At 36.6% G+C, this 25,974-nt stretch overlaps 1 protein-coding gene across 15 annotated transcripts in view; it reads left to right on the plus strand.

The window, feature by feature from the left end:
- CNTN1 (contactin 1) overlaps window positions 1-25,974 on the plus strand; it is a 225,682-nt gene that overhangs the window by 18,997 nt on the left and 180,711 nt on the right. For 4 of the 15 annotated variants that reach the window (XM_085536184.1, XM_085536143.1, XM_085536159.1 and 1 more), the window contains one exon: window positions 6,228-6,298. The exons of the other annotated variants lie outside the window; for them this stretch is intronic. The gene's annotated coding sequence lies outside the window, so the exon portion shown is untranslated. The remainder of the gene's footprint in view (window positions 1-6,227; window positions 6,299-25,974) is intronic. 15 annotated transcript variants of the gene reach the window in all.

Here is a 25,974-nt window from a genome sequence, read left to right on the forward strand (position 1 = left end):
ATGAGTCACAGTGCAGTGTTGTAATGTCATATTCCTCCATTCACAAGGGCATTACAATCTCTTTAGAAAAATACTATGTTAAACTACAATTAGATGCTGTCAGCTGGTTTATCTTTAAGAAAAGCAAGTACTTTACTGAATTTAATTTTTCTCATTGTGGTTTAACTTCATAATGCTAGCAGCACAATACTGTTCTTTTAGTGTATTTTTCCATTTCTGCTCTTAGATAAGTCTATAGTGAGTCTTAAAGGTTTGCTGTATGTTGGGTTGAGGAAAGTACTTCAAGAATTTTCTCAAAGTGTTAGATTATTCTGCATAACTCGATTCAATCTATTCTTAATGTAGTATGAATGAACTTTTAGTTCTAATTGTGGTTCTACTTTTGTGGGGTTTTTTGGTTTTTTTTTGTTTTGTTTTTTGTTTTGTTTTGTTTTGTTTTGTTTTGTTTTTGTTTTTTGTTTTTTGTTGTTGTTGTCGTTTGGGTTTTTTTTTGCCTTGAAATGACCAAAAGGACTGTTGTGTTTAAAATGACATTTCATAAAGAAATTAATAATCTTGTAAAGGCGTGACCATATGGATGGAAATTAACACTGATGGAGAAAATAATCTGGAACATTCATATGGCAGTCCATAATTCAAACATCATCTTCTTTTTCACGTGAGCTTTCATGTTGCCACATACACTGTATGCCAATTGCATGTTTTCCAGTTGCTCTATAGCTTTAAGGCAACTGTCAGCAAGTACATCTCCTTTCTGAAGTGTACCCAGGTAAGGTGGCTGTTGCACAAACTTGCTGTTGTTAGACAAAGGTCTAAATAACCAAAGAAAATGGTGTATTTTTAAACTGGAGAAAAGAAAAACAAAAACAACAACAACAAAAAAAAACAACAACATTTTTCACAAATAGATTTAAGCGTCTTAAACTCTAGTTGCTACTAGCATTTGGCTAGAATAAAAATCTGTTAACTGCACAAATTCTGAAATACTGATTCCACCAAGAATAGAATCGTATTGGAACAATTTTTGATCTCTATAACTCTTGCTGGCATTGATCTTAGGGAATCAAGCATAGTCTCTGTGCTAGCAATCAGTGAAGTGAAATAGTCTTCTTCACAGGAACTCAGTTGCCTGTAATGATAATCTGTTTTTGGGATCTTGGTCTGAGCCATCAAGAAACAACAATAAGATTAGTTCAGGAATTGATATTATCCTGGAACCATTTTCCGGGATACAGCTTGAATGTGGTTATTCTGCTTTGGTGTATAAAGGATGGTAAAAGTGTGGATATGTGTTGCTTAAAACCTTAACCTGCCTTCTGTGTCAAGCAATATAGTTGAGGGCATCTTTAATTTCCTAGTGTAGACATAGCTATAATAATGTAGAATATGTTGAATGACATGCTAAGTTTAGGCAACTGAATATTTTATTGTTTAGGTGGAGTTACAGTAAATGTGACACACGTTTTTGAAGATCTGAGAATCTTATTATACCAGCATCCCTTTCATATTCCTCTGAACCATATTTTATATAATTGTTTTTTTTCTTTTGTTGTGAAAAAGTGTCACCAGGTCCTGTGTTATTTCTGAACAGGCATTGATTCAGCCTACCTGATTAAAAAAAAGATGCTTAGGATGTATCAGGCCAGCTGTGATTGCTCCAAGTTAAGGACTGAGACTAAGTTTTACTTTCTTTTAATATCAGACAAAATTGCCTGAGCCCAGGCAAGTGTGGGTTCATCTACCTAGGCTTTTGCATGTTAGTTGTGTTCCTCTCTGAGATTTAATTGTGAAGCTGAAAAAAGCTGTAATGACCAACCATGGGTTGACTCTACGTCAGGTTTTCATCTTTCTCAGGGCAGATCTTCCCATGAATAGTAAAACTGTTTCTGAGTGAAAAGGAAGAAGACTTTGAAGTTTTCTTTACTTGTATCTGTGCTTCTGATGTAACCTTTTTAATTATCCAGTGGCACTTCCAAACTTATTTAAAGAGCCATGAAATGTAAGCATAGTATTCAAAGCATGAGGGAAACTCAAAAACCAGGTTACACAAATAGTCATGCTGACAAGTCAAGTTGAGCTTTTGTGTTAGAGATAAGAGGGAACTGCAGTGTATTCCAAGGGTAATCCTTTATTAGAAAAAGGTGTGATAATTGATTTCAGAGAGCAGATTCAAAAGCAAATAGTGTAGGTATAGTGTGTATGGGTAGATTTAACTGTATGGATCATTTCACTTTTAATGTTTGGATTCATTGAGATTGATGGCCAGTGCCCAGCCCTCAAGACTGATCATAGATTCGTAGAATGCCTTAGGTTGGAAGGGGCCTTAAAAATCACCTAATTCGAACTCTCCTGCCATGCAAGGTTTTGCTGCATATTTCTATGATACGTTTCTACAATCCCTGGCCGAATTTATAAATCTATATTTGTGGATATATCTTCTGAAATCTGTGAAGAAAACCTCTAACTCCAATGTGGTGTTAGAAAGCAGCATTCCACGATATGTACCAGGCAACTTGACAGAGTGTGCTCTCCTGTAGTTCAGGTTCTACATTTAATAAATAGTTAAGACATACATATGCAGTACATTGTTATACATATTCATTCCTTTCTGAGAATGTATTAATATTTGTTAATATCCCTCTGTGCATGCCCAGTTAGTTGCATTTAGGGTGGTTGTACAACCACTTACTTTATCCTTATTTTTCCATCATCATCTTCATTGCAGAGATGTTTGTCTGACCTTTAGCTGTTTTTTTCCCAATTTGGCAAACTTCCATTGCTTGTTAGAACATAACGAGCAATTTCCAAAACAATATATGTGAAAATCTGAGGGAAATGTTTTGCACCTGATGAAATGCAATGATAAAAGTAGTCTATTATGACTCCAGTGCATCTTGTGAAGCAGAATCGTTGAAGAACATAAGGCTAGAAGAACACTAGGCTAAAGCAAAGTTGAAATTGAAAGTTCTGGTACTAGCACTTGATTCCTTTTGCTAAACTAATATATTGGTCCCCAAACCAATATACTGATCCCTATTGCTAAACAAACCAACTTGTATCAGATAAAATAAGATTGCACTCTATAATTTAATTTCATATCAGTTTCTTGTTTGTATGTTTTAATTTTTCTTCACTTAGTCCTCTAATTTCAAAATTAGTAGTTCTTTGCCTAGGGCTTGCTGTCTTGGATCTTCTAGAGAGCTACAGGTTGTGATCCTCTGTTGATTCACTGAGTTGTCATTCTAGTTTTGCAAATAAATAAATTCAAAGCAACCCACATCCCATGCAACTGTACAAAACTATGGGCTCGTAACAGCAGGTGCCTATTCCTCTATCAGAGGCATTAGCATTTTTAATTATGCTTGAGCTAATTTTAAGCTCACTTAAATGTGTTAATTGGTAAGAAAGCAGACTAGGACAGTGGGGCTCAACAATGGATGCAAAGTCTTCCTGGGGTTTTGGGCAAATTCTTGAGCAATTAACTAACAGTTTCTCCCATGCTGCCACACTGATGCTACTGTCAGTGCTGGGCCTAGATAGGGTAAATATGCTGCAATTATATTTTTGCATAAATCATATAAGTAAGTCTGGAAACAGTGCCATAAGCTCAAAGCATTGGTTTGTATGAAAGACCTGTTAGTGAAAGCAGAATGTTGCTGGGTTTTTTTTTGCCATAAAAAAAAAAAAGTAAAAAAAAAAAAAAAGAAAAAAAAATGTTTTGTCTTCATTTTCAGGGTAAGAAACTGTAGTAATGAGGGCAGTGCTGCAGCTGGATTTTGGTGGCACACTCTAATACACAAAGGAGACAAATCTTAGTCTGTGGAGTTATGCTGGACAGAATGTACACAGAAGCTACAAATGAAGATTTTGGAAGAAAAAGGATCCAAGCTTTCACTTTAAGTCATGCATTTCTCTCCTGCCTTACCCAGTAATGCACAACAGATTGTGTATCTGTGTAATATGGAGCAGGTTTTGGGTTTTTTTCGTTCATTTAGGTCAGGGTAAATAATTCACATATCTCATTAAACTGTGCATCTGTATCATTAATCTTATGAATCAGATGTTCATTGGAAAGCAGTGTCAGCATACAAGTGTTTTAAAGTAGGTCTCACTAGCTTTTCCACTTTCTTAGGTGAAAAGATTCTCTAAAGCAATGACCTTGACCAATATGTTTGAACAAAGGCTACTCAGGAGGCCAAATGTAACTGGTATGGAAAAAAAACTGTTTGGTCTGTGAAAATTATTGCAGAATTTAACATTTAACCTAAGTGAAAGCATTAGTACTTGAATCTGGTTAAAACAGAAAGGTATACTCATGAGGTCATCCCTGATGACCACTAAGTTCAAGCCATTCACTTAAAATGTATTTTGTAAGTTGAGTGAGAAAAGATGGGAAATGCAAAAAGGATAAGAAACTGCACAGGCAACGGATGGATATTTTTGGTATATCAGTTCCTGCTAATTTCATTACCAGCTATATTTGATGCCCTGGTTTGTTGTTAAAAAGTGACAAAATTTGCTTATTTATTAAACTGGCTGGTGTTTACTGTGTCCTTTGAATTCAGAAGCGGTATCGTGAAATACTTCAACTACAGCTTTGCTGGGGTTTTTATTTGTGTGCCATTTATTGATGTCTCTGCAGAGATAAATGTCATAGTAAAGTGGAACATTAGATTACCTAATTAAGCATTTCAGAGGGATATGTGCTAAGAATAAAATTGATAAATGGTAGGAATTCACTGTTCTTAGTAGTTATAAATGTGGAAAATATAGAACATAACTTCAGGCCTAGAGTTGAACGGGTTTTATTTTAAGAGCTTTATTTACAGCCTGCATCATTGCGGGGAGGCTTTTCGTGATTTCTTTCAGACTTGGATGAAGCCCAATAACAACTGAACCACTTAGAATCTCCCAACAGTTTAATTGCCAATTATCTCATTTTTTATGTGGCCTTCAGTCTTTAGTAGGGTACTTTGTGCAATGACAGGCATGGGAGTAGTAGTAAACCCTTCTAGAAATACGATTTTAGTGTTTTGCATGCAGCATGACTCTCTGAGGACTCTCTGACATTTGTTTGCCAGCAGTGATAATACTGTCCATTGTAGTTTTGCTGACAATCAGTGAAATGATTATGAATTTTTCTAGTATTGTAGGATTATGTGGCACATGACTGACAGCTGCAAAAATGATATAATTTGGGCTCCACACAATCATACAGCTAATTGCTTATTAATAAAGCAACAATTATCAAGTAAATGTTATGACTTAATGTGCCCACAAAAGTATGAATCATGTTTCTCTTGAAAATGAATGGTGAATTATGAATTACGTCACATGCCAAACAATATTAGAAAAGAATATGACATAGGTATGTGTACATGACTAATGCTTTTGTTGATTTAATACAATTTAAAGTTTGTTAATCCTGTGAAAATGAGATTCTTTTTCTTTAACTAGGAAGCACTCCATTAAAGGCATTTAATACTCCATAAATCTATTAAATGAAAAAGCCTTAGGATTTCCTTGACAGAAAAGACCTATGATGTGTTTTGCATTGAAAAGTAATTAACTTAGATCATTAAATGGCAACTACTAAATGGGAAGTGTGTGTAAGCATGTTTCAGAGTATATGTTAATGTGATGTTAATCAAAATGTCAGTGTTTTCCTTACATGCTTTAGTGTAAGTTAAGTACTAAGTGTTGAAAGTTACAGCCAAGAAAATCACATGAGTAATTTGATATTTTTGCTCAAAAATAACAAAATAATTTAATTTAAAATGCAGATTTCGTATGTGTGTGTTTGTGTATAAAATGACATACTTAGTGTAACTTGGGGTCAAATGTTACTTGCATAATACTAATAAAAGTGGAGTAACCTGTAAGGTTTCAGGTTGAGTTTGTAAACTGAAAAGTTATATATAACTTAACAATTTTTGTACTTAACTTTGATTTAGGAGGAAGTTTTTCACTCAGTGGGTGGTGACGCACTGGAACAGGTTGCCCAAGGAGGTTGTGGATGCCACATCCCTGGAGGCATTCAAGGCCAGGCTGGATGTGGCTCTGGGCAGCCTGGTCTGGTGGGTGGCATCCTTGCACATAGCAGGGGGTTGAAAATGGATGATCATTGTGGTCCTTTTCAACCCAGGCCATTCTGTGATCCTGTGTAAACAGGTTAATGAAAGTGTCTGCGAACAAACCCTTGATATAATTTCCATTATATTTCACAGAAAGGGGAAAAAAGATAAGAAAGTGGTTGAGATGCTTCATAATTTCTGCAAGCAGAAAATAATTTTCACAGGTTGGTGGTTTCTTTTTGAATTCATTAGTCTGTGTCATGGAGTTTGGCCAGTAAAATGCTTGTTAGTAAGTTATTGCATCATATGAATTTTTTTAATTATCTGATTAAACTGATCGATTGCCTGACACATCTGTTCTCTCTCTGGAGAAGTATCATTCATTGACTAGCACTGGTGTATGAGTTCCTTGGATCAGTCATTTTGCATGGTATTCCATCAGTGTTCTTTTTTATGTTTAAGTGAAGTATGCAGACTATTCTTTTGGAACTTTTGACAGTGTTTAAAGCTATCCTAACTTTGTCATTCAGAGGGTGGTGAGGCACTGGAACAGTTTGTCCAGAGGAACTATGGATGTCCCATCCCTGGAGGTGTTCAAGGCCAGGTTGGATGGAGCCCTGGGTAGCGTGATCTGCTGGGTAGCAATTCTTCCCCACAGCAAGAGGGTTCAAATTCTGTAGTCTTTAAGCCCTTTTCAGTCTAAACCATTCTGTGATTTTGTTATGCAAATTGATGGAAGTATTACTGGTAATAGTTTGCAATGGGATGTTTATCATACAGCTGTCCAAAGTAAGTTATTACTGTGTCCTACTTCTGGTCACCAAATCATGTCAAGTGCATGGTATCATTAGTGCTTTGTTTTGCTGCCTGCAGGAAGCTGAAAGTATGTTACCATTTACTATGGTTGAGTACATTGCTACATGTGTGTATGTATATATAAAAGTGTCATTTAAAAACTTTGTCCATTGCTTTTATATATACACTTTTCCCCACATATCTTTTCTTGAGCATTTTAAATCCATTGTAATGTTGACTTAGCTTACGATATTTCCATTTGTTTATCATAGAGTGATCTGCTTGTTTTCTTTCCTTCCAGGGATGCCAGGAAGTGTAGTAAATATTAGCAGAAAACTCTGAGTTGTAAGAGGCTCCAGAAGACCAGAAATAAAGTATTAGATGGAGGTGCTGCTCAAGGGTCATATGGAAAGCAAATTTTCCTTTAATAAAAGCACTAGATTAAAACAGTTTTCGATTTTTCTTTTTTACTGTCTGTTTTCCAGTAGCTAAAGAAAAAGTGACAGTATGCCATGTCCTCAGCATGGTACAATTAGTTTGTACAATGTAGCTGCCAAACCTGAATAAAAATTGATAATTTCAGTATCTAGAGAAATCATCCTCAGACGTTCCTTAAAGTTTTCCTCTTGGTGTTGTGTTACGGATAACAATTAGTTGTTGTAGCTCTTGAAAAGTTTTCAAAATACTATCAGCTGAATTTGTAAATTACACTTGAGCTCCTGAGGGAACATTAGACTCCTTTACAGTTGAAGTACCTAATTCAGTAATCTAATGAGCAAGGAAAAGCATTTGTGCTGTAAGAATTATTAAATAAGATACAAGAATCCCAATCAAGTCACTCTTATGTTGCACTGTTATAATTTCACTTGACTGAATGTCTTCTCTAGTGTTCATTGACCTCCAGCTTTCCCTGCCTATTAAATCTTTTCATATGCTTGATTACTAGACAACTGCACTGTCAAGTGCCTTCAGAACACACAGAGGAACTTGCTCTCTTTCCTTTTATATGTATTCCCTTTCCTTCCAGCCTTAGCCTTCCTCATTAACCATCATCTCATGAGTACACCTCTGTGAAGAGTTTGGAAACTGCTTTTGTTAGTTCCCTGGAAATGTTGTGAGGTATTTTTACTGTGTCTAACAGGGAAGGCGAGGAAAGGTTAGTATCAAGAATTACACTGAGATTACTTTCCATAATTAGTTCACTTATCTTGATTTCATCTTCCTTTTAACAGACAAGAGTTACATCAGCTGAATTCCAAATGCAAAGGACTTTCTTTCCATTAGGAGTTTAGAATCAGAAAACCAGGACAGTGCTCACAGTATGAAGCAATCCGTGCTGACTTTGCCCAGCTCGTGGCAGCCAGCTGCTTTGTATTGCTGTTTACAGGTCTGGCAAAGTGAAAGGAAGTTTGGGAAGTTCTTAAGTATTCTGATGAAACTCATCTAAATTAATTCAGGCATCTAAAAGTTATTTGTGTCAGCAATCAGTTCTAAGTTAATCCCTCAGAAGGGAGAAACAGCCATGTTAACAATGTTAACAGGAAGATTAATTCACCCTCATTCTCTCCTCTGAACCTGAAGAGAGTCTGAGGGGCCCACGTCTGACACATGTATTAAAAATAATACGGACACCCGAGACTGGCTGAACTACATCGCTCCACTCTGCCATTTCCCATCCACAAAAGAGCCGGGGGCGACAGTACGATGAAAGCAGACTCAGAATTGAGAAATGACAGAGTTCCCTCACCAGTTACCATTATGGACAGAACAGATTCAGCATAGGGAGATTAGTATAATTTATTACCCACTGCTAACAGTCTAGAGCAGTGAAAAGAAAAAACACACTAAAAACACTTCCCCCATCCAGCGTCATCTACCCTCTCACCCTGAACAGGCAGCGATCAGCCCGTAACACTTCATTTCTGCCACAGATCCATGCTCACTGTCCCCTGCTCCGTGCTGGGGCTGCTCCTGCTGGGGTATCCGTGGCCGTACCCCTTGGGGCCCCATCCGATGCCTCCCCGCGGCCCCCCCGTGACCGCAGTTGGGGATCAGCGCGGTGCGGTGCCCACGGGCCGCAGGGGACGGCTGCTCCTCCGCGAGCATCTCCTGGGCTGGAGGGAGCTGCTGCCTCCTGCCCTCCTCCTGTGCTTACACTGACAGATTGCACCTTCCTCCAGTTATTTGTTATTGTTAATTAGTCCTATTTATGAGCAGGGTACACATTACAGAACGTGATTGTTCTGATTCAATGTAAGAATTTGAATCAAGTTTGTTAGGTAGGAGGCAAACCCAGCTTCCCATTGCTTCATAGGTGAGAAGGATTGTATGCCAGCACTGCTGTGTCACACTGCAGCCCCGTGTCTCCCCATGGCATCCAGTGGAAGAGTCCAGTTCATGGGGCAGCTCTGCTCTGCCTCTCTACAGATGTTATGCCTGCCTGTTGGAGTAGATTTCTTTCTGGAATACAAAACTGGGCTAGAGATGAGTTAGGCTTTATTTGTACGTGAGCCTTACTGATTGCTGAAATAGAGCAGTGGCAGAATATCTTGCTATTCATGTTTTCATTTCAAGTTTTAAACATGCTTTCCTAAATGAAAACAGTCTTTAAACTTCCTGAAATAGTCTGCATCATAACAGTGTGAGTAGTCACACATTTACTATCTTCTAAATTGATAAGTCAAATTAATGTTTATTTCCATTTTTGCCCTATTCAAAGAAACTTCAGTTTCATTCATGTGATGTAGAAAAAGGAAGCAGCTTGAACTTTGTTTTTTGATACTGCTACAAAGTCTCTAAATAAGAAACTTGAACCTTTGAAAGCTTCTCTTTAGCAGAAAACCCCACTAAGAGTTTTTTACTTACATGTGCTTTTATCTCTGTTTTCTGTGTTGAATATTCCTTGATGATTCTGCTTCAGAGTGAGAACAAAGCTATTACTATGTTCTTCATAGTCACATGTTTGTGAATGATGAGCTGCTGGTGCCAGTGCTGGCTTTGTTTTATGTTTATTGGTCCATGCTGTAGTGCTGTTGAGCTTGTCCTGAATTTACTCCCTTGACTCAGAGGAACGCAGTGTAAAGGAGAAACTTCTGCTCGAACAACTTCATGGGTGAAAACTGTTTTCATCTTACTTTACTGAGAGCTCAGCAGGAAAATGTAATTCTTCATCCTTAAGAGAGCATGCTAAATGTTTGATCGTATCTTGTTTTGTGTAGCATTTCCAGTTGCCTTGCTATTGCAGGAATAGTCCCAGACCCCACAGGGGAGACTCAGGCAGTGTCACACTGTCACATTCTGTCCCTGCAGTCAGAAACTTCATTACTGCTCTTCCCTTGTGCAGGCTTTCCTCTTTGGGTTTTAGACAGAAGATTTCAGTTAATGTGAAATGATATTCAAATAACTGTGTTAGAAATAAGAAATACTTCCACTTTACCTGGATTGTTTCTCACTGGCTTTCTTTATGTTGTATAGTTAGTGAGGTTTAAAATAAGATTTCCCCCCCAAAAATGATCTTTTTCTGTGTGGTCAGTTAAAATGCTTCCTTGCTGCTTTTGTATGTCCATATGACACTGCATCTAATTGTACTTTAGATACCATTTTGATTGTAACTTGTATTTCTATTTTAGGCACAAAGGAAATAGAGGTCAAAAATGGCATTTTTTTTTCTAGTAATTTCTTCACATGCAAAACTTTACAAATTTCCTTGTGAAAGTTGTTGACTTCAGTTTCTAGAGTGCATTATGGCAAATGCTTATTAAAACTGCTGCATTTTGTAAGTAGATTACAAGAAATTCAACATGCATCAAAATATAGTATCTTATTAGAAATAATTTATCAGTAAGGTAATTTTTCATTTTAAAGGAAAAATTAAGAAGATATTAGAAACTAAGACTTTTCAGAGCCCATAAACACTTTGCTTTTTGTCTGTTCTCCCTAGGTGAGTTTATGTATGTAAATTCTTTGTCTTATTGTATCAATGATCCACGACTGCATTGATCTTTAAATAAATAAAGATAATTCGGATAATTAAGAGTTCTATGACATTCTATGACATGAATTTTCATTCATACGGTGTATTGCTTTGCTGCTGAATAAGGACATGTTCAATATTTCTGTGTATGTGTTAATCTGTTTTTTTCTTACGGGGCTTTCTGAAGATTTCTATATGAAATCTGAATCAACAGGGTCAAATAGCAGTGAGTTGGGGTTTGTTGTTTGTCTAAAAATGTAAGCATTAAACCATGTGTGCAGTCTGCTGAGGTTGTGGAGTAGTAGGAATTTATTTAAAAGTAATAGGTGAGTTATTACTAAATGATGTGTTTTTCTTCATCATTGAGTTCTGGTGTCCAGTGAACAAAAGGGATGTAAAAGGCAAGCATCAGATGCTTTAGTTCAAATATTATATGCAAATGTACATAACAGGCACATAAAAACGTGCAGAATTGTTTTTACTTTTTTGTTTGCTAATGGTAGCTACAAGAATACACTAGAACTGATATTTTTGTTGTCTTGTTTAACATGAGCTACTATAATTTTTTTCTCACTCATATCTTAAAAAAGAGGTTAATGAGAGAATAACATTCTATCTGGAATGTGTTGTCTCTGCTGAAAGACGTTAGTAGAAAGCTTTACCAATCTCTTCATTTCAGTTTCTGATCTGACATAAGATGTTGCTACTACATGTTCCATAAAACCATTAGGTTTTACTGAGAATTAATTAGTCTAAAACCAGCCTATTGCAATCTTAAATTAAGACTTTACTAAATAGGAAATTGTGATCAACGGAAAAATTAACTGTTTTTAAAAATGTGTTTTTCTAACCCAATGATACTTTTATTTTTTAGTGTCTCAGGGCTTAGTAAATATGAAAAGTATACGGACTTCTCTAAGCTGCATTTGCTTTTATTTTAGCAGTCTGTGCAGAAGTGGAAAAGTCATTCACACGTAGCTCATCTCCTCCGAAAGCAACTGCTAAAATTAGGTAATTTTCTGTTTAACTAATGGAACTTCCAGCTCACCGCCCCTCAGATGTGGTGAATGAAGTGTACTGTGCTGCTGTTTTCTAAGTACAGTAAATGCTGTGGAGATTGCGGTTAGATATTTTTTGTAATTAATGAATTGTGAAAATAGTCAATACTTCTTCATATTTTACTAATTTAATGCATTTTACAGTATTAGCAAATGAAGCAAATTGATTATACTTTTTTAAATGGTGTGAGTGCTTGGTGTTACAACCTTTATCTCCAGTAACCAATTTGTGTGCAGCCTCCTGGGAAGGAGTACTTAAGTACTTCTCTGAAGTACTTAAGATTTAAGGAGAATTAAGTGCCCCAAATGAGGAAGGGAAGGTTTCCACCAGCACTGATACGCGTTTTATTGAGCTTTTAGTAGGTTAAAGAAGCTACCCTACTGTTCATCTCTTGTCGTTCCTCAGTCCAGTGAGACTCAGGATACTGAGTGTAAAGTATCCTTATTTTTGGATCTTCTTTGGAGAGGGAGGAGTTCCTTGAAGAAATGGTGTTGCTGCGTGTTGGTACTGCATAGTATTCCATTCACACAATCGTAGTTGTTCCCCAATCTCTCTTTATTTTAAAATACAGCCTAAGCGTAGCTGATGCTATTGTGCTTGCTAAGCATTTGAAATGAGATCTGTAAAGCTGCCTCAGCCTGTCTGAGGTTGTTGGCACCATTTCTGTTTTTGTCATCCTTTTCTCAGTGTTTTTTTTTTTCTTTTTTCTTTTTTTTTTTTTTCCTTCTGTTTTTTAAAGTGTGAAGAAAGGAGAATCTTTACTGTGCAGATCCAAAAGGGTTTTCATAATCTTTCTCTGTTGTCGCATTTTTTTTTTTTTCTCCTTGGGGGTGGCAGACTTTGGAGGGAGATTAGTTTTTCCAGTTTTTAGTCTTAATAATGGAGCATACCTCATGTGAAGGATTTGGAGGAAATCAGCTTTACCTACCATCTGAATTTTGATGTCTGGTTTTGGCAATGGCCACTGGGGGAGATGAGCTTGTTTGCAGAACATGGAGCTATGTTTTCATATGCATGGTTTTCAGGGTATGCCTTTCCATCTGGCCCTGCTGTCTTGTCCTTCTTACTGCTGTGGGCAATGCTGTGGCCCAGGTCCACTGCTGGAGCTGTGGTATGCAGTGTCTTCACAAGCTGCAGTCAGCTGGTCCACAGTGTTTGCAGTCCTGTGTCTTCCTGAGACTGGCCTTGCACAGCTTAGATCAGAAACGTGGCTTGTCAGGGGATTTGTCAGAGTAGCTTCTTTATCCAGGATGACTTGGTAGCATAACACTAAGTACCTGCTGTTGAAGAGCTGCTTGAGGGGCCTAGGTGGCTAGCAGCTCAGATCTGAGCTATGTTTCTCAATTAGGGACATTCTGGTTACTTCATTATGCACTGTATTATGCACCACCTGTCAGTTAGTGTCCTGGATGCAGTGTATTTTCCACTGGTTATATACTTTTCCCATAAAATGAATACGTATACACTCTATAGATGGAAGCAGCTGTGTTTTCAACTGTGTATCTTCAAGAGCTATATTTGGACAGTAACACCAATGTCTTTTATAAAATTTTCAGACTGCACTGAGTACATTCATAATTATTATTTGTTAAGCTCATTGTTAATCCAGTTGCACACCTGCCTTTTTAAGTCTTCATGTTTAGTTTGTTGCTGGCTTCTCAGGCTGCCTATCCTTTTTCCTCACCCAACAAGACATTTGAGATTCAGTGGAAGCTCTGGCTCAGAACAGGGTCAAGGACTGTTCTTAAAGCTTTTTAATGCTTGCTTGGGATTTTGCCAGTTCCTATTCAGCTTCTGTTTGTGAGGAATCTTCTTGCTGACACCTTTCACCTGCCTTGTAGAGCTCTTAGCCTTGTTCCAGTTGTTATTTGGAGCACTAGTTCTGTTGTTGCTGTTTACAAGCGTTTCAGATTTCATAATTTCTATGAAGTATTATTAAATATTTCAAATCATATGTTTTATTGCTGAAATTACAGAGAAGCAACCTTGCAGAATTTCACTGTAGGCGTCCTTGTTGGCAGACTGTAACTGTGTATTCATTGCTGCTGTTTCTTCAATTTAGTCTTCTCTCATCTTTAATGTAATTTTAATAGATTTGCCTGCTTAAAGCTCCAAGATGCAGTATGTGGTATTGGTAATTTCTAGAACTGTAAAAATGGAATGTGCTTGCATAAGAACTAGATTATGGGAGTTGGCTGCGTATAGTTTGACATGAAGTACTGTTTTGTAATATTAGTAAATGAGCAAAAATAAATGTCAGAGAAGTTAACAGCTAGAAATCATTCTAAGAAGGAGAGTTTTCTAAGTGGGAATATTGCTCAGTAAACTTGCATGGTTAAATAGGATTTCTGCTCCAAAAACAGAGAGATGAATTGTATCCTTTGTACCGTGAGAGGCGATTTTCTTTGCTATAAATCTGCCCTGCCAATGAAAGAGGGAATATCTGGCATCCTCCTGGCTCTGAGCAGGGTCTTATTGTCTCATGTTAGTATTAGCACTTGAAAACTCACAGTGATATGAATCATTCATTGTAATGGTGCAGAAAAAAGGGGTTAGAAATAGCTTGAGATGCTGGTGACAACAAGTTTAAGCATAGATTAAGTGTCCTCTTGCTAATCTCAGTCCTGTAAAGCTGTGTGAGATGGAGGCTCCTCCAGAGAGGAACCATTCCTCCAGATTTTGAACAGGACATATAAAAGTCATGCAGATGACTAATTTGAATGATTAACCTAAAATCTGGCATTTTTTTTTTTTTTTTTTTTTTTTTTAACGCAGTAAAATTTAGATAAGAGTTATGTTCTGTATCACCCTTTTGGTCCTGATGCTTGTATGCACTTAATAATCCACTATCTCAAGGAATTCTAATTTTGACCTTATCAATTCCATTTAATTCATTTAATTGATCAGCAGGTGACAGGAAAGAGAAATCTGTTAATAAACTCTCAGAGAAACAATTTAAAGGAGAAGATAAATTTGTTGAGCTGTCTTTTTAAAAAAAAATTATTGAAAACCCCACTCATTTTTTGCAGTGAGAAAAGTTGTATCCTAGCTGAGCTATTTAAAATTAATTTTATTACCTAGAAATCATTGCTAGGAAGTTATTTGTTGTTTTTTTTTTTTTTTTCTTTAGAAAAAAATAATGAGCAAACATGGAGTATACATTCTAATGTTTTGGTCCATAAGTGTGCAATCAGAGTGACTTACAGACTGGAAAAATAATTCATGCTTAGGAGCTATTTGTGGAAACGTGCACTGGAATCTTTCAGTGAGACATTTGTCAGTGTTACATATATTCTTCAGTATAGAGGAGGCTATTACTTTGTGGTTGAATAAGAGCATATTTTGCCTAGAATTTTTAATACATAATAGCATTTCTGAAGAAAATTGACTTAACAAAGATTCAGGCTGTAGGTAGCCAGAAAATGCTTATTCTGTTGTTAAAACTCCTAAGTAACATGCTATTCAAGTTTTACTCACTTTTAAAATTGTTCCTGGTAATCCTGTGATTCCACTTTAATGGCCTGTAACTGTAAGTTATTAGAGCTTTAAGTATTTATCATTATTCATAACTTCCAAAGAACAATTTAAAATGGCTGGTTGCATTTTGCATCTGTTTTCATGGAATAATAAATATTAGTTTAGAAATAAAGATACGCTATAGCAGGCAGGATAAGTCATTTCAGTTTTGCTATTTGTACTTAAAAGTCTTATGACTTAGCACAGAGGTTTTGGGGATTGAGAGCCCAAGCATACGATACTACATGCGTATGTGTGATTTGGGGTAGTAAATTGGTTCATTTTAATATTATTTCTCATTCTCTTAAATTATCCTAATAAATAAATGAAGAAATAGAGCCAAGTAAGGGCTTTGTCTAAGATAGAATATCTGACCATAGGTACCTGAGTCCAAAATTCCATAACAAGAGTGATATTGACAACTTTTATTTGACAACCCATTGTGTGACTCACAGGCTGAAGGTGCTTACCTTTCTCTGTGCTACATGGCTCATATTAGGAGCCTGCACAGATGGAATGGTTGAGCTTGTAGCTTTGACACCCTTGTGAAGTGCTGTAATTGGATGTAATGAGACTTGTTTTAAGTGTTTCTTCGCCTGAATTCTCTGAAGAGTTTGGTTTCACACACGTGTCCAGGGATGTGCCTCATAAATCCATTTAAAAGCAGACCTGTAGAAAAACCCTGGATTGTCTCAGTTGTTATTTTGCCTTAAGAAATAGACCGAGAATATGGTGTGTAGCATTTTATACAGAGCACTCACCCAAGAACCTGAACATCTGTTTGTAAGTGCAATTAAACTGTTTTTTTCCTGCTTCTCAGAGGAGTTCCCAATCTGCTTTGTAATCTGAATAGTGAGTGTACTTATGAGGAAGAGTCCCAGTATTGAAGATACATTATTATGTCAAAAGCAAAGTGTTTTGGTGAATATGTGAGGCCTTGCACTGTCTTCTCAAGCAATGAGTTGATGCATTTTTATATGGGATTATATAGTTCTGCAGTATGACACTGCAAATTAATTTCTAGGTAATACCATGAAGTTCCCATAGCGAGTTTCACACTTAAGCTGAATGGAATATAAACTGAGAAATCTGACTGCTAAGCAAGTGAATTCTGTCTAGGGAGGAGGTTCAGATCTGTAAGCTAAATTATAGAGATGACAGGAGAACAGGAGAGAATATTTCAAACATTTAATCCTGGTTTTATTTCACACTTGTTTCACACAATCACAGTCTGATTTAATAGAAATAGCCCTTACTCTCAGCCAAAAGTCAAGAAGTCAGTTGATGATTCATCCTGCTTGACAGGCAGTCAGAACATAGAATTTTGTATTGCACAGAAGGACTTAGTGAACATGTATGGAATTGCCATCACCTTCATAAGCTTGCCAAGGTTACTGGGAACAGTTCTGACTACATTTAATGCCAATCAGCTGCCCTTAGCTCTCTTTTTAGAGTCAGATTTGTGCACAGTGTTCAAAGCATAGTCAGAGGTTTCATGAGTGCGCATAGAAGTTGATGAGTTTTGAAGAGTCATTTAAAGTGTTCAGAAGAAGGGACATGGTGTAGTGCAGGCAAGGTGGCAGCTCAGGAGATGGTTTGAATGTCTTTCCAGAGCTGTGAATGTCGTGATAAACACCGAAACTGCTGTGGGGGAAAGCAACCAAATAGGGCTGTAAGGGCAGCATTCTACATAATCCTAGAAAGATATTGTACATCCATCTCATTGCATCCAAAATCTTCTATGCATAAAACTGTTTTCACTTTCCCACTGTGCTCTGTGTCTTTTACCTTTCAATTTTTCATATATATACAGAAAGCTTTACTGGCTGTGTATTCGTAACTTCACAATGAGTTGTGAGTAATTCAAAATGAAGGTTTAATAGATAGCACTTGGTTCAGTACCTTTGCAGACTCTTTAAGCAAGATAGAGATGATAGAGATGCTAATGTGAAGATAACAAATAGCAATAGAATAGGTGATGTTTTATTCCTTGCTTCTCATAACTGTAATAGGAGGAATAGTCATAGAAATCTACAAATGAAAAGATTAAAAACGGTGATTAAAAATGATCACCTTTGAAACTAATGTACAACAAACTGGCGGAACTAAGTGACACAAATACCACTGAGGGAAAGAATAATGTAATAAATCATGACTTGTAATGCTGTCTGGCACTTACAGTGTCTGAGCCTGAAGATATGGAGGACAGAATTGTTGAAGAAGTAAGACATCAGATAGCTAATAATGCTACCGGATTGAAAAGTAGCTCCCAGGAATGCATCAGTAATGACTTGTCAACTTTAAGGGCTTTTAAGACTCATTGTAATTCAAAATGTGCAATCAGTCAACCTGAACCACAACCTCATCACGTATGGTTATCATTTTTACGATGACAAAGTACGGGAGAGGTCTGGAGAAATGAGCTCCAGAAAGGTGCAGAAGCAGATGAGAATCGTTTGACATGGCAGCGTGCCTACAGGTACTGAGTCTATTCTGAGGAATCACAGCTGAAGCCTTTTCTCTCTCTTTCTCTGAGGGGAACATTTATGGAGGCAGGTAACAGCAGTTGCAGGATGAATTGTTTCAGCATTTTTCTAATTCCAATAGTGATAACAAAAGGTTTGTGCCCTGAAGAAAGAATGTTAAATGCAACTTAGCTCTGGAGTGCTTTTCCTGTATTTGTCTGATGAGAGACTGACAAGTCTCCTATGCCATTTGATATACCTTGTTTCTTAGACAGTAAGAAATGTGTAGTTTCTGGAGTTTAGTTTAAGAAATATAGGAACAAAAACTATGCAGTTTTTCCTAGTCCTTTGCTGTTGTTAGGAAGACTTCATAACATTATTATTATTATTATTATTATTATTATTATTATTATTATTATTATTATTATTATTATTATTATTAGAAGTATTTGATTTGCACAGTCCATGAATGTGGTTTGCAGTTCTGCCCTTGAAATGTGTCCTGTGCAATGCTGGCAATGTGTTTTTGTTGTATGCTTTTTTTTCCTGTCAGACAGCAATTTTAGACATCTTAAAACCCTATTGTTTCTAGTAGAATTGTCACAGGAGTGTCCTACTTTATGATTCAGTTCTCAGAAGGGCAGATACTGGTTTAAATGTGCGGTTCCAGCAGCAGAATTGTAATGGCTGTTTGATGAAGAGGATTTAGCAAACATGGTCACTGCAGTCTATAGAGAAAAATATAGTTGTGTGGTCTTCCTGATTGCTTACAGAAAACTAGAAGTAACACATGAAGTTTCTTAAATATGGACTAGGGATCAAAGGATGTGTGCTGCTGATCACTACCACTTGAAGTTTAAATGCAGAAAATCACCTTTAGGGGAAAACCCAGAGCTTTAAGTTCACACTGGAACCCCCTGTCATGCCTCTCAGTGCCTTGGTCTCTGTTTTGGCCAGCAAATAATGAAGCAGGCCCAAGCTAATGAGCTTGGATATTGGTACTGAAGGAAGGTGACTTTCATTGCTTTCAATTCTGCTCCACCATTACTTCTTGCTTCTTTCCGTAAACAAATTGTCTTAGAATTCTGGATGTTTTTCCATTAATCAAATTGAAAATTTAAAGTGTTATTCATTAATTAACCACATTTGAAAGGGTTTATATTTTGTTAGATAACAGATCACAAATCAGGGGAAGCTTTATCTTATTTTTTTTATTCTCCTATCTCCTTTACAGTCTAAGTATCTTCTAGTTTGAGATTTTATTTTACTTTTTTAATTACCTTGCAGGGCATCTATCAGAACGATATGTTCAGTATGATTTCTCCAAGCAAGGATTTTAATTGACATAACTTTTTGATTGTATCATCCATCGTGTGTATTTCTGCTTTCCCTACAACAGTATTTACAGAGTGAAATAAAATGCTGAAGCTCTCCAGAAGTTCTCCAAGCTCCTTTGATATAGTGATAGTTACTGCTTGGCAGCTCAAGGATTGTGTCAGAATATCTGAGCAACCATAACTGAAATTGTGCAATAAGTCCCACAGACATTTTATTAATGATTGCCCAGTTATTCCAAATCATGTTTTTACCATTAGAGTGTATGTAAGTATCAGGTTTGGTTCATCTTTGAAAAATAGAAGATTAGTGTTATTATAGCAAAACAGCACTGGCTTGTCTTAAAAATCTCTTTTGGAAAGTGTGCCTTATTGAGTGGACTAAGAACAGTCCTTGGGAATTCTAATTCCTTTTAACAAATTAGAAAGAAAATGACTTTTTCTTTATACCTTCTTAAGGTAAAAAGATTAATTTGAATTTGAAGGGGATCCTTGGGGCATTGGACAAGCAGTAAAAATTAGATCCAAACTGGTACTGATTCAAGATTTTGTTCCTGTCAGTCAGTTCATCCTTTTATTTCAGAAAAGATTTCCACTCTTCAAATATCTAAACTAGGACTTGTGGTCTTTGAGGAGCATCAGGATCCCAGAACAACTGATGTTGGCAGTACCCTCTGGGAACACTTGCCCCCAGCCCCTGCTCAGCAGGGACACCCAGAGCAGGGTGCCCAGAGGGAACCTCTTCCATTCCTGTTTGTGCCCACTGCCTCCTGTCCTGGCACTGAGCACCACTGGCTGGCTCTGTGTTCCTTGCACTCTCCCTTCAGGTATTTATGGATGCTAATGAGATCCCTGACCCTCCTCTTCTCCAGGCTTAATAGATCCATCTCTCTCAGCTTTTCCTCACAGGAGAAGTACTGTGACCTGTCCCTTTGTTATCTTCATAGCCCTTTGCTGGGCTCTCTCCAATATGCGCAGAACTGGACCCAGCTCTTCAGCTGTGGCCTCAGCTGTGCTGAGCAGAGAACATTCACCTCTTTTCACCTGCTGGCAGTACTTTGCCTAAAGCAGCCTGGGATATCGTTGGCCTTCTTTGCTGCAAGGGGACACTGCTTCTTTGTTTCAGGATGCCAGGGATCCTTTTTAACTCATGGGGAAGCTCTGGAAAAAGTTGAAGGTTAGTAGCTCTGGTTAAAAGGTTTTTAGTTTTTCATTTTGACTGTTCTGGGTATTCCTATTTGAGAAATTCCTCAATCCTTTGGTTGCTGTTTGCAACAGTAGTGCTTTTTGATTGCCACTCTGTAGATCTGCATTTGTTACAGTGATTGCTAGCCTTTGTATTTACACACACTAAATGATGCCTGTACAGTCTTTAAAACCTTTTCCACTTTCCGGAAGATGTGCCTTTTTTAATTTTTTAAATAAGATAGGAAAGGTATAGGAAAAGTTTAAACAATATGAGTAAAAATCACTTGAATGGGTACTGAACTCCATGTAAAATGGTAAACGTATTTGTCAGCATGATCAGTGGCAGTCATGTTTCATATCAGGACAAAAACAGGGCCTTCTCTTGCGGTAACTCACCACCATGTATTACTGCTGTGAAGTTCATACATCACTATTGCACTACTTTGAATAACTTCTAGAGATTAAATCTAAAAATCTCACTAGAAATTTAATCTGTCCCTGTTACCAAGTACGTAGCAATTTCTGTGTGGTAGGACCATGCAAGAAGACCTAATTCCTGAGTATTTGTAGTTTAATTCATCTCTAGAGGTGAAAGGTAAGCAAATAAATATAGTTAAAAAATTCCTGTTTTCACTTGCTGATGTGTGTTTATTTTTTTCTTCCCGTTCCAATATCCATACTGTTAAATGCTACAATTTGTAGGGTATTTTTTTGTTGTTTTTGGCACTGAGTTATATCCTTCTATTGCTTTTGAGAGGTCAGCTGCATATAAGATTTGATGAGTGCTTGCCTGTAATTGCAGAAAATCTTCAGTGTCTAGAAATAGTCATAATCTTTTCCTAATGTTTACCCTGTCAGATAATTCTTGTCTCTGACTTCCTGATATGTGGAATGGAAATATTGATGCTTCTCCTTTAAAGTGCTTTGATATTGCTGATGGAAAGCACTACATAAAAGCTTGATATTAATATAATTATATTGTGCAAGGTGCTGCCCTGCCTGATTATTATTAGATAAAATTCTGCTTTGTGCAGAGGACTGTAGTCATGATTTTATTTAGAAATATTTCTACTGCAGATAATGTTATCTGCCTTCTCTCGTTAAGACCTTTTCTGGTTGAATTAGACCAAGACAAAATATATTGGCTTCTCTGTGGCACTAATTATTATAAGTTCAAAATGTGTTTAGAATAGCAGTCATGAGCAAAAGTTAGTGTTTGCTAATGAATTAGGTGTATTCAGTCATTTTTTCAGCAGTATCATAATCTCAATTTAGGCTTAGACTTTTGATTCATTTCCTGACTTCAGTTCATTTGTGCATCTATGACACACTGTATCTGTGCCACACTTTTTCGTCTGAGTTATATCTGAGTTAACGTCAGGCATTTGATACCTGACATCAGGAAATGCTTCCACCCAGTTTACAAGGACAGTAACTTCAGAGCTTTGGTGTATGTAGTTTTCATATGCAAAACTATAGCTTAACTGTATTTCCAGTGCTGCTGTGGCATTTCCTGAATTTTAATAACAGGCCTTTTTTCCTCTCATTTTCTTTATTTTCTTTTTTCTTCTTCTTTCTTTTCTTTCTTTTTTTTTCTTTTTTCTTTTTTTTAAATTGTCAGATTCTAATGAGTTATTTTATTCCTTCTTTTACTTCATATAGATGAAATAAACTGGTTTATAGTTCTAAAATGTACAGTAACCAATCTATCAATGAAAGTTATTCAGTAAATGCTAAATAAAGTCACTTTGTTCATTGCTAATAGTAAACATTCAGGATATGACTGACTGCTTTTTTTTAGTTCACCTTTTTGTTAAAACAGATAAAGGTTATTTTCATCTCTAGCATTGCTGGCTGATCACTGTGTTCCATGTCAGAGAGAGGCTTGAATAATCTCTTTGAAGGCAGTATTGAGGCAGAGAATTAGCATTCTCTCCGGCTGGACTCCATTGCACACAGGTTGGTTTCTCATTTGTCGTGGCAGTGTTTTCATTAGGTCAGCTGAAAACTGCCTTTCTCTCCTTCAGAATGCAAAATGAGAAGGGAATAGAAGCAAATGGAATCATATAAATAAATAGTAGATAATGTATATCAATTAACCATGAAAACATTGACATTTTAATCTTATAGAAATGTTAATAATTTGCATACGCGTGCACAAAAACATATTAGACATGTTGAGCACTCTTATGTTTAAATGAGGACAGTGCGTGGTCTACCAGTGTTAAGTAAGTCTGCTGTCACAAAACCGGGTTAAAACTTTGCTTTTAAATCTGCAGATTGAAAATGCAGATGGCTGAATTCAGAGATTCTATTTGTGAATTAGCAGAAGTGCTTAGCAATAGAGGTGTTCCTAGTGATTTTGTAAATTAGATACTGTTACGAACTTTTCCTTATGTCTTCAAGCCTAGAGCTCTGACCTTTGAGATATGCATTAGTTTATTGAAGTTTCTTCATTTTTGGAAGTTTCCTAAGAGGTGTTTCCCAGTAAAATAATGAACTGTGGGTCCTAAATACTGCATTAGTATCTCTAACTATTTGAGAGTTGATGTGCTGTGATGTAAGATGCCCGTGCCTTCAGCTGTTGTTGCTCTTCACCTCCTTAGAACTGTATGCATGTGCATACAGTGTGTATGTGCGTATCTCCGTGTCATCTATATTTATGTAGATGCTCCAGTATCTACATAGATAACTTTGGAGACACATCCTTTAGTCTGGTTTCCTGAAGCCAGAGGGGAAATCTCACCTATAGGGAACAATTATAACTTTCCTTGGATGGTAGGCAGGAGCAAAAACATTTTGTATTGGACTTACTTTTTACCTTCTTGAAATCTGCAGAAGATAGGGACAATTTTTGTGTACACAGTAAGGTTAGGAACTGATGACTAAGGAAGATCAGATGAGAAATCTATACTGTGTTTAAATTTACTTTAAAATTACTGTTCTTATGATTTATATGTTATAATATCAAGCTGTTATTTCTAGTGCTTTCGAAGTTGTTGTTGTCACTAAAACAATTAGTTGCTAGAAACCCAGTATAATAATATTCTTCCATTCGTGTTAGAAAAAAATTATATAGTCTGTGCCTTGCATCTCTTCAAGATGTCCAGCACATGCAGAATTTTAATAGAAACAATACTTCAGACTTGTAAATTATATAAATAGTGGAAATAGTTGTCAGCCTTGGAAATAACTCCTAGATGCAGCTGGTGGACACAAGGAAGCTATTTATTTTGGATGATACAGTTCCTATAATGGAGAAAAAGTACTGTTTTGCCATCTTTTTATGTTGTTGATCAATTCTGCTTGCACATTAAAAATATTATTCAGTTTCAGATTTCTGACGAGTTCTGTTGATGAATCTCTTGAAGACCAAATGGAAAAGTTCTCTGAAGTTACTGTTGCATTCTTACAACAGTAGTTTAATATTGCTATGCAGTTTAATATTAAAGGCCTTTTATTTATTTATAGGCCCTTTATTTAGCCACAGTGATTTATTTGAGATCCTAGAGAAACATGCTCCAAAAGTCTAAAATTCATCATGTAAGGCTAGAAGTCCAGCAGTCTACCTAAGACTTGGGTTGGCCTTTTTCTTAGCAGTGACAATGGCACTAGAAACATGGACAAAATAGTACAGTGGAATACCACAGAAGGATGTAAATCAAGAGATCCAGTGCTCTTTTCTTTCTCACGTAAAATAAGTTACCTTAGGTGGCTGTAAAATCTGTAGTTCTGATGTCGTTCTGGAGTAGAACTCAAACATGCTGTGCAGTCCTTTGTCAGGCTTGTGTTTGCTCAGGTCTATGTACTTGTGTGTTGTTTCAGCGAAACTTAAGGAAGCAATCTCTCTCTTGGACACAAATACATGAGAATCCCTTAATTTTACAATGATAAAATGCATAAACAATTACATTTTAAGTATACTGCTCATAAAATATCTGAGGCTTTACATTTAATAGTAATCTATTCTTACATGCACTGGCTTCTCCAGTGTCATTTCTTAGGCCCCAGCTCCAGGTGGGGGAATCAGGTTCCTTGTTTTACTGCCAGAAGAATCTGGTGGTTCTGGCATTGGTTAAATGCCATCCAAGTCTTTGTCAACAAATAAGTGACTGCACCAGCAATTGCACAGGAAAACCTACTGTTTGAAAGGCTTTAGCTATTTAGACAGATAATTGCTTGTGGTTGTAACTTTTCACCATAAATTACCATTTACTCTTCCTCGAGGTCTTCAATAACCTGCTGATTATTGTGAAGACCTTTCAAACCATGTAAAAATAAAAGAGAATATTCACTTCTACTCCAGACAACTGAGTCCTTGGGCTTCATGGTTACTTGTGTTGTCAGAGTATTTTTGGCTGCAAGTCATGCTCCAGACTAGTGTGGGGCTTTTTTTTTTTTTTTTTTTTTTTTAATTGTAAAACTAGCAAACAACCAAATACTTCAGTCACATAAAGAAGATTGAAACAGGACTGAAAAGAAGGTCAGAGAGCTGAATTCCCCAAGAGCTTAAGGAATGCCTCAGTTAACATGTGCTGGATTTACTTTCAGAGAGCAATAATAAAATATCACATTTAAAGTCTCATATGAAAACAAAACAAACAAACAAAAAAAAACATTAGAAAAACTGAAATTGCTTTCAATTATACAGTCTGTTTGTGTGAACATGTATTTTTTATTCATGTTTACCATACATGGTGATAAGCAGTTTTCATCCAATTTGCAGGAGATTTGTTTCCTTTTGTAACCGTAGCCATCAGTGTGTGATGTAGACTTCAGAAGTACTACATAATTGCTGCATAAAATAAAAATATTGCAACACTGTAGTCACAAAATTCATGTAGCACTGGTGAGCTGATATTTTTCCTTCTTATTTGTTTATTTCTCTTTTTACTTTAGCTTGACATATCAAAGCCATGTGAGATAGCATGGTGTCATTTATAGTTGCAGGCTGTATAGTTTCCCACTTTGCTTGATTCATTCACGTTATGTGTTAGCCTTGTTCAAGGACCTGACGTTCTAGTTGCTATTCAAGGAAGAGGATGGTTTACAGAAGTGTGCACCAACATGTTTGTGTGCTTTTTTTTTCTTGGCTGCTCATGCTTCCATTTTCTTTTTTCAGTGTGTTCAGGAAGAAGAGTGAAATGCTAAATACAGGCCCGATTCCCTATATGGAAAATACAGCCTGCCATGTAATGAGAGAGAAATTGTCTATTTAAAGGCATAACTACAGTAGTTCTAAAAACCACTGTGTGTACGTTATTTTAAATTAAATAATTATTTTTTTGTCCCTGGTAACTTTATAAGGAGTACAGAAAATGTAAAAAAATAAAAATAAAATAAAACTGAAGCTTCTATTACTTGGTATTATCTACTGCATCCATTTTAGTTTTGCAACTGTCAAATGAAAGGTAGGAAAGTGGAAACAGTGACAGTCCTGAAATGTTTGACAATACAAATAGCCTTCGTCATTAAGAGAGATTTTTCAGTTTAAGAAAGGGCATCGTTATTGTGTTTCTACTGCTGTCTTCTATGATTTTTTTTTTTCTTCCTTTTTCTTTGTTTTGTAT

Source organism: Coturnix japonica, chromosome 1, assembly GCF_054131305.1.
Source record: "Coturnix japonica strain WE chromosome 1, WE-NBRP24, whole genome shotgun sequence".
NCBI lineage: Eukaryota > Metazoa > Chordata > Aves > Galliformes > Phasianidae > Coturnix > Coturnix japonica.